The sequence below is a fragment of the Lissotriton vulgaris genome, unplaced genomic scaffold (assembly GCF_964263255.1).
Source record: "Lissotriton vulgaris unplaced genomic scaffold, aLisVul1.2 SCAFFOLD_2082, whole genome shotgun sequence".
NCBI lineage: Eukaryota > Metazoa > Chordata > Amphibia > Caudata > Salamandridae > Lissotriton > Lissotriton vulgaris.
The window spans coordinates 337,049-352,605 of record NW_028249297.1 but is presented as its reverse complement, the minus strand read 5'-3'; positions in this window follow the sequence as shown (position 1 = coordinate 352,605).

Below are 15,557 nucleotides of genomic sequence, written 5' to 3'. Positions count from 1 at the left end.
GTACAGAAACAGAACTCACCGTCGCCACATACAACATCTGCATGGTCCTCGACAGTGGAGCAATGGCAGCCCTAATTATCCTGGACCTCTCTGCAGCATTTGACTGTCTTACACCCAATCCTCATTAGATACCTGCATGAGGCTTGCATCCAAAGACCCACTTTACACCGGATCTGCTCCTTCTTAATGGATAGAACAGAAGCTGTCACCCTGCCACCCTACTCATTGGAAGCATGCAAACTCATCTGTAGAGTACCTCAAGGTTCAACGCTCCGCCCCACCCGCTTCAATGCATATATGATCCTTCTGGCCAGTGTTGTCTGTGCAAAGCAAACACAAGGAGATGATGGACAGAGCACTGTCACTTTTCAGGCATACACCCCACACACTGTTCCTGTAGTTGCTAAGACCCCAGACTCAAGCTATCCTGGCTCTAAACTGGAATGACGTGTTATGCAAAAAATTGATTGATTTAACCCAGATCTGTGATTGGGGGTGAATGTTTGATTGATTCAGCTTTCCGTCCATCATCTGTTCTTTTTTAAATGTGTCACCCTAAGTGGGAAGGGTATACCCAGACATGGGGCCTGTGCTTCCTACACCACCATATTCAAGCTATCCTGGCTGATGAGGGGTGAGACCTCGAAACTGGTCCTTGGATGCTTCTTTCTGGTCCAGGGAGGACCTGGCCCGGCAGTGCGGGCTGAACTGCTCCCATGAGGAACAGGGTAAAGACTGATTTGCATAAGGATGGGTCTAAACTGGAATGGTGTGGCGAACAAAAAACAATAGATTTAACCCAGATCTGTGACTGGGGTGAATGTTCAATTGATTCAGCATTCAGTCCATCATCTGTTCTTTTTGCATTTGTCAACCTAAGTGGGAAGGGTATTCCAGACGTGGGTCCTGTGCTTGCTAAGCTATCCTGGCTGATGAGGGGTGAAACCCCAAAACGGTCATAGGATGCTTGTTTCTGGTCCAGGGAGGACCAGACCTGGCAATTCGGGCTGGACTGTTCCCATGGGGAACAGGGTCAAGGCTGATTTGCATATGGCTGGGTCTAAACTGGAATGGTGTGGTGTGCAAAAAAACAATGGATTTACCCTGATCTGTGACTGGGGGTGAGTGTATGTTTCATTCGGCATTCCGTCCATCATCTGTTCTTTTTGCATTTGTCAACCTAAGTGGGCAGGGTATGCCAGACATGGGTCATATGCTTGCAATGCCACCAGATTCAAGCTATCCTGGCTGATGAGGGGTGAAACCCAGAAACCAGTCCTAGGATGCTTGTTTTTGGTCCAGGGAGGAAAAGACCTTTTAATTTGGGCTGGACTGTTTCCATGGGGAACAGAGTCACGACTGATTTGCATACGCTGGGCCTAAATTGGAATGGCGTGGCGTGCAAAAAACAATCGATTTAACCTAAATCTGTGACTGGGGGTGAGTGTTCGATTTATTTATTTATTTATTTATAGTCTTATAGCGTGCGTGAATCAGCCCCAAAGGGGTATCTCCGCGCGTGGCTTCTGAGTGAGTTAAACAAACTATAGGTAAGGGGAGGCAGAGGGAGGCTAAATTAATCTTGTGTGAATAAGTAGGTTTTTAATTTCTTCCTGAAGTTGAGGAGGTTGGCAGTTTGTCTTAGCTGGGGGGGGAGGGAATTCCACAGCAGTGGACCTTTAAGGGAGGGGGCTCGGCCACCCTGTCTCGCTCTTTTTACTTTAGGTACATATAGCAGCATAGTGTTGCTGGAGCGTAGAGTGCGTCCGGGAGAGTAGGGAAAGAAGATATCTTTCAGATATTTGGGACCAGACCCATAGATGCATTTGTGCATGATACAGCAGAGTTTAAAATTTATCCGCTGTTGTACTGGGAGCCAGTGAAGGTGGGAAAGGAGGGGACGGGAGGGGGTACGGGGAGGGGCATTCAGGATAAGTCTTGCCGCGGTGTTCTGTACCACCTGCAGTCTGCGCAGTTGTTCCTGGTTGGCGGAAATGAGTAGACTATTGCAATAGTCCACCCGTCCGAGGACTAGTGCCTGAACCAGCGTTTTCCTATGGGTGTTTGGTAGGAGAGGGAAGATCCGCCGTAGAAGACCAATTGTACGGAAACACGTTCCCGTGACCTGGCTGACGTGATCTTTCATAATCAGAGTTTGGTCTAGGCGTACCCCCAGATTTTTGATGGTTTGTTTGGGCGCTGGGACAGGTCCAAGCTCAGGTGGCCACCATTCCGGGGACCAGAGCAGGGTGGCCCCTCCAAACAACATGACCTCCGTTTTGGTCACGTTGCATTGGAGGAAGTTCTGGGCCATCCAACCTGCCACCGCTCTCATGCCGTCTTGGAAAGATTGCATGACTGCAGGTGTAATGGTTTGAAAAGGGAACAGCAGCTGAGTATCGTCAGCGTAAGAGATAGGTGAGAACCCGTGAGATCTGATAATCTCTGCCAGGGGGGCCACATATACGTTGAATAGCGTGGGGCTCAGACATGAGCCCTGTGGCACCCCCTTGGTAAGCTTACTGCAGACAGATTTATGGGTGCCTAATTTGACACCTTGTTGTCTGTCTTCAAGAAAGCTTTCCAGCCACGCAAGAGCGGTCCCCTCTACTCCAACTCCCTTCAGATGGCCGAGAAGAATTTTGTGCGACACCGTGTCGAAGGCAGCGGACAAATCCAATAGCACCAAAATCACTGAGCTCCCTCTGTCAAGTGACATTCTGATGTTATCTGTCACTGACAGAAGGGCTGATTCGGTGCTATGGTTGGGCCTAAAACCAGATTGCGAGTGGTCTAGGCCGCCCGCTGCCTCGATGTAATTGGACAGGTGTGCGTTGACATGTTTCTCGGCCATCTTGCTGTAATAAGGTAGAAGGGAGATAGGACGGAGGTTGGAAAGCTCCGTCCATGGGAGAGCCGCATTCTTGCGGATAGGGTTCACCACTGCTCTTTTCCATTCAGTTGGTACTTTTCCCTCTTTAAGAGACTGGTTGATAATATCCTGAATGTAGGGGGCTAACAGGGTACGAAGGGGGGTTAAGGTTTTAACAGGAATAAGGTCATCCGGAGATCCAGATTTAACTTGGGTCATTATTGTATCAAGCTCTTCAGTGTTAATAGGAGGGAATGTAGTTAAAGTAAGGTTGGTATTTTCATTGGGGGAGGAGACATTTAGGGAGTCACCATTTGGTTGGGATGTTAAGATTTTTCCATAAATGGATTCTATTTTGTTTTCAAAGTAAGATGACACTTCTTCACATAGACTTTGTGAGAAGTCATCTGGACATATACATGCCGTAGGTTTTACAAAGGTTTCAAGAATCCTGTACAGTTCTCTGGGAGAATTATCGGCTTCCATGAGCTGTTGGGCAATGTTATTTTTACGGGCAGCCTTGATATGTTTATAGTAATTAGCTTGGGCTGCACGATGTGCCTTTTTATTATCCTCAGAGTGTGATTTCCTCCATCTCTTCTCTATCCTTCTATTCTTGCTTCTCTTTCCTTAGAGCCTCGGTATACCATTTTTCCTGTTTAGCCACAGGAAACTGTCTAAATGTTTTCAAGGGGGCAATTTTATCAATGGCTGCCGTCAGAGTTTGCTGAAGCATAATTAACTTTTGTTCTACTTTGTCGGTGTCTCTAATCTCGGGTTTTTCCCATGCTTTTTCTAGCGCATCCAGTGAGAGTTTGTGCCACTGTCTACGTGTAGTGGAGGGGAGGGAGTTTTTTGGGGGACCTTTATTAACTTTAAAAATAGTAAATTGTAATAAAAAATGATCTGACCAGTAGACTTGAATAGGTTTATGACACCGTATATTGTCGAAGTTGGTATATATCAGGTCAATGCAATGTCCACCTTCATGGGTGGGATCCTGATTCTTTTGTGTAAGACCGATGGTTGTCATATCAGTCGACAAACTTTTAGTCCCTGTGGATTCACATTGGTCAGTGTGGATATTAAAATCTCCAAGGAGAAGGAAATCTTCATTGGCCCGCATATAAGGGCCAAGCATCTCTAAAAGAGATGTGGAGAAACTGGGGCATGGAAGAGGTGGTCGGTAAACAAGTGCACCTTTGCTAGTCTTTCTGTTGGGGAAGGTGATTCTGAAAACCATTGTTTCCATATCTCTGCAACATTGTTTATCTAAAATGTCTAATTTAATAAACTCTTTATAAATTATAGCGATGCCACCGCCAGTTTTTTCGGGGCGATCAGAGTGGTGAAGTTTGTACCCCATAGGTACTCCCAAAGTGATGGCAGATACCGTATGGGGTTTTAACCAAGTTTCAGTAATGAAACATAGATCTGGGGACAGGGAGTGTAATAGGTCCCAGATCTCAGTTTGGTGTTTAGGCATCGAACGAACATTCATAAGGATGCATTGTAGATCATTAAATGATTTACAAGGGTTGTGAGGGTTAGTAAAATGCATTGAGGTATAATGACATTTGTTACACGAGAACGGGCCATCGAAACAGGGTCTATTATCCTCTGCATAACACGGAGCGGAAAGTTGCCTCAGTGATGTCAGGAATCTAGAATCATACCTGATATGTTTGGAAGCGCCGAGAGGCGGCATGATGTAAGAGGTACTGCCCCGTCGCCTCGTCCTGTCGCGGACGGGCGCAGACGGGCAGCTCTTTGGCTGGTCTTCGGCTGCAATGAGGCTGCGCGCAATCGCTGCGCGCTTCCTGTGAGGCGATGGCTAAATCGCCCCCAGTTGAGCACTAGAGCGCTGACCGCTCCCGGAAGTGCCTGGCCCTCACCTGTCCGCCCTCCTCACAACGGTAATGAATTACCGAGTCGGACCGAGGCGGGCAGGCACAGGAATCGAGACCAGCACTCAGGATAAGTTTTAAAACAGTATTAAACAATTACGTGCAGCACACTCGCTAAAATCGTGCACAAGGAATTTTAAAAAAGAGATGTTTAAAAAGCGCTATTATTTCAGCAACGCTCTTCCAATTACACTATAATTTTACCAGCTCATCCAGTAGCCAGCAAGCGGAGTATGGACACTGCCACTGTCTTCCCCCGCAGCTGCGCTGACCTGAGGCTCCGCCTAAATAGCCCCCAGTTGAGCACTAGAGCGCTGACCGCTCCCGGAAGTGCCTGGCCCTCACCTGTCCGCCCTCCGCACAACGGTAATGAATTACCGAGTCGGACCGAGGCGGGCAGGCACAGGAATCGAGACCAGCACTCCGGATAAGTTTTAAAACAGTATTAAACAATTACGTGCAGCACACTCGCTAAAATCGCGCACAAGGAATTTTAAAAAAGAGATGTTTAAAAAGCGCTATTATTTCAGCAACGCTCTTCCAATTACACTATAATTTTACCAGCTCATCCAGTAGCCAGCAAGCGGAGTATGGACACTGCCACTGTCTTCCCCCGCAGCTGCGCTGACCTGAGGCTCCGCCTAAATAGCCCCCAGTTGAGCACTAGAGCGCTGACTGCTCCCGGAAGTGCCTGGCCCTCACCTGTCCGCCCTCCGCACAACGGTAATGAATTACCGAGTCGGACCGAGGCGGGCAGGCACAGGAATCGAGACCAGCACTCCGGATAAGTTTTAAAACAGTATTAAACAATTACGTGCAGCACACTCGCTAAAATCGTGCACAAGGAATTTTAAAAAAGAGATGTTTAAAAAGCGCTATTATTTCAGCAATGCTCTTCCAATTACACTATAATTTTACCAGCTCATCCAGTAGCCAGCAAGCGGAGTATGGACACTGCCACTGTCTTCCCCCGCAGCTGCGCTGACCTGAGGCTCCGCCTAAATAGCCCCCAGTTGAGCACTGGAGCGCTGAACGCTCCCGGAAGTGCCTGGCCCTCACCTGTCCGCCCTCCGCAAAACGGTAATGAATTACCGAGTCGGACCGAGGCGGGCAGGCACAGGAATCGAGACCAGCACTCCGGATAAGTTTTAAAACAGTATTAAACAATTACGTGCAGCACACTCGCTAAAATCGTGCACAAGGAATTTTAAAAAAGAGATGTTTAAAAAGCGCTATTATTTCAGCAACGCTCTTCCAATTACACTATAATTTTACCAGCTCATCCAGTAGCCAGCAAGCGGAGTATGGACACTGCCACTGTCTTCCCCCGCATTGATTTGGCATTCCGTTCATTTTGCATTTGTCAACCTAAGTGGGAAGGGTATTCCAGGCGTGGGTCCTGTGCTTGCTAAGCTATCCTGGCTGATGAGGGGTGAAACCTGGTAATTTGGGCTGGACTGTTTCCATGGGCAACAGGGTCAAGACTGATTTGCAATCGGTTGGTCTAAACTGGAATCACGTGGTGTGCAAAAAACAATGGATTTAACCCAGATCTGTGACTGGGGGTGAGTGTTCGATTGATTCGGCATTCCGTTCATCATCTGTTCTTTTTGCAGTGTCATCTGTCCACATATCAACATACTTTTTTACCTCAATGACACGTAGTTAATACTCTCATTTTCAGACAAGACCTCTAAGACAAACAAGTTCACCGCCTGCATGACTCAAGCTGCTAACTAGATGAAAACCAACTGTCTCAAGCCCAACACTGACAAGACAGAAGTAGTGAACTTCAGAAAGAACACCTTGCCATGGGACTTCATATGGTGGCTGGCCAAACTCGGACCCTCACCCACACCCAGTATCCATGTCAGGAAACTCGGAATAATGAATTATTGACATGAGACTGGACATGACCACACAAGTCAGCACTGTCACTGCATCCAGCTTCCACATCAAATGGCTCTCAAGCAACACTAGAAAAACAGTCACTCATTCCAAAGTCACCAGCAAGTTGGGCTAGAGGAAAACCCTCTATGACTGGATCACCAAGCAACTTCCTAGAAGTGTATAAACATTCCAAAACTCAGCAGCTAGACTCATCAGATACAGACACTGAACCAGATAAGGAGGATGGGCTCATCTACCCAGGAGCCAGAAGTTCATGAAACTCACTAGTTCTCTGGCAAGTGTTGTTGAGTGGGCCTCATGTAGTAAAGTTCGTTGATGGACGGTTTGGATGAAGTTGGCCCCTGGGAGGCTAGTGGAGTGAAAATTAGCATTTCAACAAGTGGATCAAAGGGCACGTAGGTCAGACAGTCTCTCCTCCTCCTCCATTGATTCTGGCAAGAATGATGGCATTGTCTGAAACTGGCTAAGAAGAGCAGGCATGGGACAGCAGCCTACAATTTCCTAAATTCTTAATAATCTAAGTATCAGTAGACCTGAGAGGCTGAGTTATCAAGGACTAATGGGACAGACAGCACTACTGAATAGCTGCCAGCTATGAATGAGGTGTTTGAGAAATGAGGCCTGCATGAGGCCCTCATTTTGTGTGAGTGACACCAACATACTTCCTGCTCAGAAATAGCATTTGTATTTGCAGCACATTATCTCACTGTGAAAGATATGTGTGTGTGCACCATTGATTAAGCAAGCAATCAGCAAGTCATTTTATGTCCTACTAATGGATAGCGCTTAGCTGACTATTGCCAAAGACTTATTCTGGATAATAGTTTCCGCGAGATTTGCTTTAGTCCATACCTACCATTGGTTGACTTTCGTGTTAATATCATTTGCTTGGATCTTAATTGATGATTTTCCTTCCTTTTCTTGTGTTTATCTCACCACTGGATCATAGGTTTTTTATTACCCTTTTGATTGGATGCCTTGTAATATTATACTGTTCGAAGAAGGGGATTGGCCCAGCAAAATTGAGGAAGGAAGGACTTTGACAAACATGCCGAACTCTTCTGTAAAGAAATGGAAGGGAGGGGATATCCCAAAAAGTTGCTAAAACATTAAAAAAAAAGAGCAAGATGCACACCCAGAGAGTCTCTGTTAGAGAAAAAGATTAAGTCAGACCTAAACAAACTTGTTTGTGTGACCACTTTTGGTCCCCATACTAACAAGTTCCGACAAATTGTCCTTAAGAATTGGCATTTATTGGAGAACCTTAACTGCCCTATGCCCAAGCCTATCTTCGCAATGAAGAAAAACCTCAGTATTGGTCAGCAACTGATACGTGCTGACAGCTACATTCCGAAACCTAGAAGCAACCTGATAACACAATGGAACTTGCCACCTATTGTGGGACATCACCGATGTGGGAATTGTGTTGCTTGCCCGACAACACTGGAGGGGGAGGTTTTTGACCATGATGGAATTTCATGGAAACACACAAACTTTACTAATTGTAAAACGAAAAATGTGGTTTATGCAGTGCTTTGCCCATGTGACAAGGTTTACATCGGCAAAACGAGTCAACAAATCAACATCAGAATTACCCAACATCGATCAAGAATCAGGAAAAGGGTCCAATCAGCACCAATGGTTGAACACTTCTTGAGCCTAAATCACAATGAGAATCAGCTTAAGTGGACTGTTTTGGCAACAATTGATTCAAAACATGGATCTGTGTGCGTGGACAGTGCTTTACTGCGCAAGGAAGCGTATTTAATCATGAAGTTTGATAGTATAAATAAAGGATTGAACTGCATGAGTGAGCTTAATAGGGCTTAACCGGCTGATTGGACCCCCGTTGTTGATTACTATGTATTTCCAGCTTGGGTCAATTTTTTTTGGCCACCCGCTACGAAATTTTGCCATACCTATTGATGACTCCAGGGCTATTGGACCACAAACCCCAGAATGCACCTTCATGAATAGTGGGGCTTGCTCCGCCCTAGTCACGTGACTCCCGTCCGTATTTTCTAACTAGTGATGAAGACGGTAGCATGGAGGTCCGTCCCCTCTTTGACTGTGTAGGAGACACTCATTTCTGAGATTCAACCATACCTTGAAGGTAAGCGCGTCCCTCTGTTTCACTAAATACTGAACACGCTAACGAGTCTTTTTCTATCTGACTCAGTTAGTCGAGTTGTCACAAACTCCGTTTTTTCTCCGCCTTTAGAAACTAAAATCGGCGCTGACCCGCACACCTCTAATTCGTGGCATCTCTACATGAATTTAACAACTATCCACGTAAGTGCTGGTCTGTTGAGCGCTTCACACGTTCCTGGTATGACGAACAAACGCCTTACGCTTTTGTCTCTTTGAATCCTTTTTTCTTACCAGAGTTGATGTGTAAACACGCCACGTTGTTCCTTAGTGCTTTGGAAGATTGAAGACGATAAGCCCTTTGCGAGCCCACATTAGGTAAAAACCCCCCTTTTTTTACTAAACCAATCTGAAGGTGTTGGGTGATTAAAATGTCTCAAACTCGACTTAGCCTTTGTTACCTTGTCAGTTACAGGCGAGCGCTGCATAAACTTACATCAGAAGGCTCTTATTTTCCCGCTGGTCACAGACCAGGTATGGAGCATTTTTTTCAAGTATAAAGGATTGCTTTGTATAGAGACGTTTTGGGAAGAGTAGCTTGAATCGTTTTTTTGTTTTTTTCACAAACAGTTGGTTTACCCTGAAAAGACTCATCCAGCCCTGATGAGAGTCCGGCAATTCTAAAAACCGAGACTTGAAACGCGTCGGCCACTATATTAAGTATAGTTTGAATCCTGAACGATAGGAATCCTTGCATGAATTTGTAATTGTATTTCGCACAGTTGCATTCTTTTTTATTCATGAATTGTTTAAATATGCAAGAGTGATTTCATTATATTCCAACTGTTTTCACCACTTACATGATTTGATCACTATATGTCATATTTGTTGTTGTTGTCGATAAGATTTGTAAACTTTGTTCACATATTCTTTCTGTATGTACAATTGATTTGTGATAATTGTAGTTGTTATGTGTATTGGTAGTAGGACATCACTAAAATGTATTCTCTGTTGAGTAGATTACATGTCCCTCTTTTTTTAAATATGTTGAATAATTAAAAACTAAGTAGCCAAAATCAAAGGCTAGGATAAACGTATTGACTTGCGTTTATTTCTGTTTAGAATAATTCTTCAAATTAATTGGTTGTGAAGGTACATTCTTTTTCTCTTGTAATATTATACAGCATCACCTCAGGGAAAAATTCTTTTTTTTGCTTCTGGCACTCCATGGACTGCAAGTGTTTTCTTGATCTCTCTCCTCTTGTTTTGCTTTGGTCTCCCACATACTCACCTATGTGCTTGCCATGTTGCTCCCCACACTAAGACTTATCCTTTACTTCCCCCACTACTCACTGGCCTGCTTGGCTTACACCCCCACCCAGCTCTTCCCCTGCACTAGTACCACTAGTCTGCTTTTACCTTCCTCCCCCTGCATGCTCCTCCTCACTTTTTTTCAGTTAATTGTATATAATATTTGTTTAACTACTTTGACACATTGTTTTTAAAAATAAAGCACTTCAAGGTCGGCGTCCACCATTTTGGGATGACAGATTCAATCAAAAATGGTGTCATAATGCACAAGCATGCGCATATGGCATTGCGGAAAGGTCACCATAATAATGATGTGCATGTGCGTCTGTTTGATGCTGCATGTGGCATATTTTAACATTGTACTTTTTTCTTTTTTTTGCCGATTCACATCTGTAGACAAGTATTTCTTTAGTTTTTTGCTGATGCTTAGACAAAGTTTAAAGGTCAGGTAACACCACCGAAATTCGAAACCTGTTGGCTATGCCAATACTTATTGAAAATACAAATAAGTAGTGAGGAGGGCTGGTAACCATATGCACTAAGAAAGTCCTGGAATTCTGATAAAACAGCCTTATCCATTAATGCCTTGAACATCCCTAGAAACATGAGGTTTCTTGTGTTCCACTGATAGCGATAGCCTGCAACCACAACTATAGTATCTACTTTTATTTCAGAGCAGACTTGATTCATTGTATTATTCCCATGGTCCATCCGCATCAAATCTAACTAGAAACATGTTTTTCAACTCTAACAACCATCCCCTACAATCTAATCTGCCTGGGAGGAATCGAACCAGTAACTGAACCCAAAACAAAAATAAATGTTGTCCATTTAAAACAGGACTTAGAAATATACAGACTGCGTCTCAACGTAGAACTAGGATGCAAAGGCAAAGTGGGCACCTTCCCACGGCCCCCACATTCCGAGGACTCCATGGGTAAGTGAATTTTCTCTCTAGCTCATGTCTGTGTACTTAAGGCTTGAATGAGTTTTAAAAAAGCCATAGTAAAATGTAAAGTTGTGCCAAACAGGAGCCCTCAAAATAGGTCTTGCCCAGGACCTCAAAAGCCTTAAAATGAAACTTTAAAATGAGACATATGCCTACGAGTTAATTCCAATGCTAGTTCTTATCATATAGACAACAGATGTGAAAAGTAGAACACCTTAGGCAATAATCATGTAATTAATCACACTTAATTCACAATACAGCCTCCACCACGGTGCATGTGTTGATGCTCACTTGTTATATTTTGAATGCTTGCATACCATTCATTCAATATTTGAATTATGCGTTTCATACCACAAAAATATTCCTTTTGTGGTTGTTATACTGCCAGAATTTCTACTGATCGCAAAAGTATATATATATATATATGGTTGAAATGCTGAGGGAATGGACTTGTGACCAAATTTATGTTTCTCCTTTATGTGTCTTTAGCTAAAGTCTCCATATCATTGTACCATACTCATATTATGTCTAACACACTCCGACCTCACTTCTGAGGGGCAGATTTACAAGAAAGTGACGCATCTGTAGAGATGCGATTTGTAGAGATGCGCCACTTTCCCTGCGCCAACTTGAGAAACCCACGATGGATGCGTTGTGTTTATAATACGGCACACCATGGTGCAAGGACTGACAGCTGCGTCAGAAATTCTGATGCATCTGTTGGTGCAAAAGTCACACATTGCAGGAGTCGTGTCGCAAGCACAACGCAACTCCAGCAATGCATTTTGAGGCATATTCCTACTACACTGGGTCACTACTTACGCCTGCTTTAAGCAGAAGGGGAGTTAGTGGAAAACATACATATAAACACACTATAACCAGGGAAAGACCGTCACAAGCAAATCTCAATAGGTCAATAACTGGAACTTGGCCTGGATGAGTGAGACATGGTGTACTTCTCCGAAACACTAAATGAATGAATTAATAAATGAAGAGATTTCTAAAGTACACGGCTACTACGAGGAGTCAAATAGTCAAAAGCTAGACATCAGATCTCATAACTCAGTTAATCATAGTAAGGGGAGCCCTACGACAAATTAAATCTACCCGTAATATAATCAGATTATTTTCGATTGAATTACCCACGTCCATTTCAGAAACCTTGCCATAGCTATAGCAATTGGGAGGCTGGAATCTGTACATAATATTCTAAACGCCTCCTCATGCTTTCAAGAACCAATTAGGTGACATATTGGTTTTACCCATTTTTCTCGCGGAGCAGTATATAGCGGACAAAAGAAAAATAGATGGCTTATAGTTTCTTGATTGTCGCCGCATTTGGGGCATTTATCATCACTGGTCCCAGCCCACCCTGCTGTAAATGACCTTGTGGGGAGGGTGCCTACCCTGAATTGGAAGTAGAGCTTACGGTTGGACGGTTTCTCGATGGCGTCCCAATAAGGTTCTAAAGCTGGGTAAGCCTTAAATTCAAGAAATTGCCCTGTAAGGTGAGATGAGAGGCCTTTGGCACATTTCTCTGAGGTAACCAGCTTCCAATATGAGGCCTTCATGTCTTTCTTAGATGGGAATATTGCTGATGTTGGGTCATCCCACAGTTCACGCATACCTATTCTCCCCAGCAGGGATCTAATTGACTTCAACCAGCTGATTTTATGAAAGTGATCCTTTTCGATGATTTCCTTGAGACCCCGGGCATAATGATGTAGCTCCTCGGTTGTCCATAATCAGCGCCAGAATAATAATGGGCGCAGAGTGGCCAGATCTTGTACAGCTCTTTTTCCAAGATCCCAGAACAGGGGGGTACTTTTCGGGACACTAGTGGCTTTACTCAAAAATTCATTTTCTACTAGTGTCAAACCTTTCAGATTATCAAACCCCCATAGTTCAGCTCCATAGAGGACCAAACCTAACACCTTCATCCCATAGATCTCAAGGAGTGGCCTAATAAGTTTCGTAAGTGAGGACTTAAACCTTTTGAGAAGGAAGCCTGACTGTTGCTGGTATCTTAATTTGGTCAGGTCTATTTGACTATTCCAGCGCATATCTCTCTGAAGGTTGACCCCCAAATCCGTGAAAGAATCAGCCTGCTCTAGCGGGCAGTTATTCATATATATGCTTCCACTAAATGCCTTAAATGACTTGAAAAACTTATGTTCAATAAGAAACATAAACTTTGTTTTGGCGGTTTTTATTTCAAGTCCACGAAGCCGACAAAAGTCTGTGAAGCGCTGGAGGGCCCTTTGCAGACCACTTGGGTTTTTTGATATTATCAAGGTATCGTCCGCGAACATAAGGATCGGGATGCGATTACCAGCCATCATAGGGGCGTCAGTAGGGACCAGGGAGAGGTAGTCTGCCACCCCATTTACGAAGAGCGAGAACAAGGTAGGCGCCATAACGCAACCCTGCCTCACTCCCCGCTTGATTGGGAAGGCATCTGTAACCTCACCCGGCTTACCCCACCTGACCCTGGCATAGTTGTCCTCGTGCAAGCGGACAATCAAGGTCAACAATTCCGGGGCCATTACAAGATCTTCCAAGACTCGCCAAAGTTTGCGGCACGGGACTAATTCGAAAGCCGCCCTCAAGTCAACGAATACCGCATAAAGAACCCCTTTCTCAAGGACCACTGTTCGCCAGTACAGGATTATAAAACAAAAAACTTGATCTATCATACTAGTCCTCGGGCGAAAGCCGGCCTGCAGAGGACTCAAGATGTTCCCTTCGTCCATCCAGTCTTTTATCCTCCCCAAGACTAGGCGACCCATTATTTTTTGGATGGAATCGATCAAGCTAATAGGTCTATAGTTGCCTGCTAGCGACTTATCCCCTTTTTTTATAAACAGGCACAATTTCTGCTCCCTTCCATGAGTGGGGGACAGCCATCCCTTGGGCTATGGCATTTGATAGATAATCGCCATCTTTCTTTATAGTTTAGAAATAGGTCTGCAGGTATACAATCCATTCCTGGGGCTCTCCCCTCAATTACTGAGTTTAATGCGTTGTCGACATCCGCCAAGCTAAAAACGACATCATCGTAAAATTTAAAAACCGAGGCCGCCTCAGTATGAGTATCTTCTTTATTAGCATATTGGGACTTAAAATACTCAATCCATGTGTTCTGGGGCACGTTGTTTTGCGGGCTATCCGCACACCCACCTCCTTCCCATTTGTTGGTGTCCCAAAATAGCTTTGAGGTTTTGGACGAACAAGCCCTCTTGAGTTCCTGCCATTTGCGGTCTTCCCATTCTCTTTTTGCCCCACACTTTGTTTTCCTTTAGTTGCCCGAGCCACTTTTACTATTCTAGGGTTCCTAATTTTTAATGCTAGACCCAACTCAGCTCGTGCTTCTCTGCAAGATTTATTGTACTAGCTCTCCGGTGCTTTCCTTGGTTTTATCCTACAGAGCTTGGCTTGCAAAAATAGGATTTGAGATAGGCAAAGAGGTCAGCATGGTCTTCCACAAGTGGTCTGTACTTCGCCCCGTTAGCCAAATCTGGCCCTAACCTAGCTAATACCGTGTCTACCCTGTCTTTAATGGCCGCCAGAGATTCAGGTTGTTCAACAACTTTACACCACCTAAGGTGACGCTTGTCATTTGTTAAGATAGTTTCCGGAACTGTTGGTTCTTCAGTTACACCTGCCGTTCCCTCCACACCCAAGCTAAATAATGAGGTTAAGGGATTATGATCGCTCTCTATGCGAGTCTTCACCTCCATGTCCATGAGAGAATGCCAAAGCTTTAGGTGGACAAGCAAATAGTCCACTTTACTTGACCTTATGCAATTATCGTAGGTTTTCTTCCTCATCCTGTCAGACGGCGTTCGACCGTTTGCAGCCCTTAGCTGGTTTCCTAAACAGAACCCATTCAGGTGCAATGCGGCCTCGGTCCACTTACTTATAGGCCTGGTGTCAAGTTGGGGAATACCCCATCTTGAGTCCTCTTCCTCTGACAGATTTAGATCTTCATATCCTAGAGGCTCAAATGTTGTTTTAAAATCACCCGCGATTAACGGCAATACACCGGCTGGCATAGATTCCATCAATGCTTCTAAAGCTGTTACAAACTCCAATTTTTTCCCACCTGGTACACCTCTGGCATAGACATTGATAATATCAATTTTTAGGCTATACGGGAAAATGAGTCTTACTGCAAGAATGTCACAGTGTAAAACTGGAAGTAATTGAATACTGCAGCTTAGATTCTGCTTGACCCAGATCACCATACCTCCTACTGGTCGTCCCTTCTGCCCTCTCACAGCCGGGACATAGAAGTTCAGGTAGCCCAGTCTAAATACTGGTTCGACAGACCAAGTCTCTTGAAAGAGACAGATGGCAAATTCGTCAATAAAACTCAACCAGCATGGCGATGCTACCTTGGGCCCCATACCCTCCAGGTTCCAAGATACTAATGATGTTAGGCCAGCTTTACTTTGACGCTCACCAACTGTATCATTCCTTACTGCTGCAGGATCAAGCAGCGGCAAAAGTTTTGGGG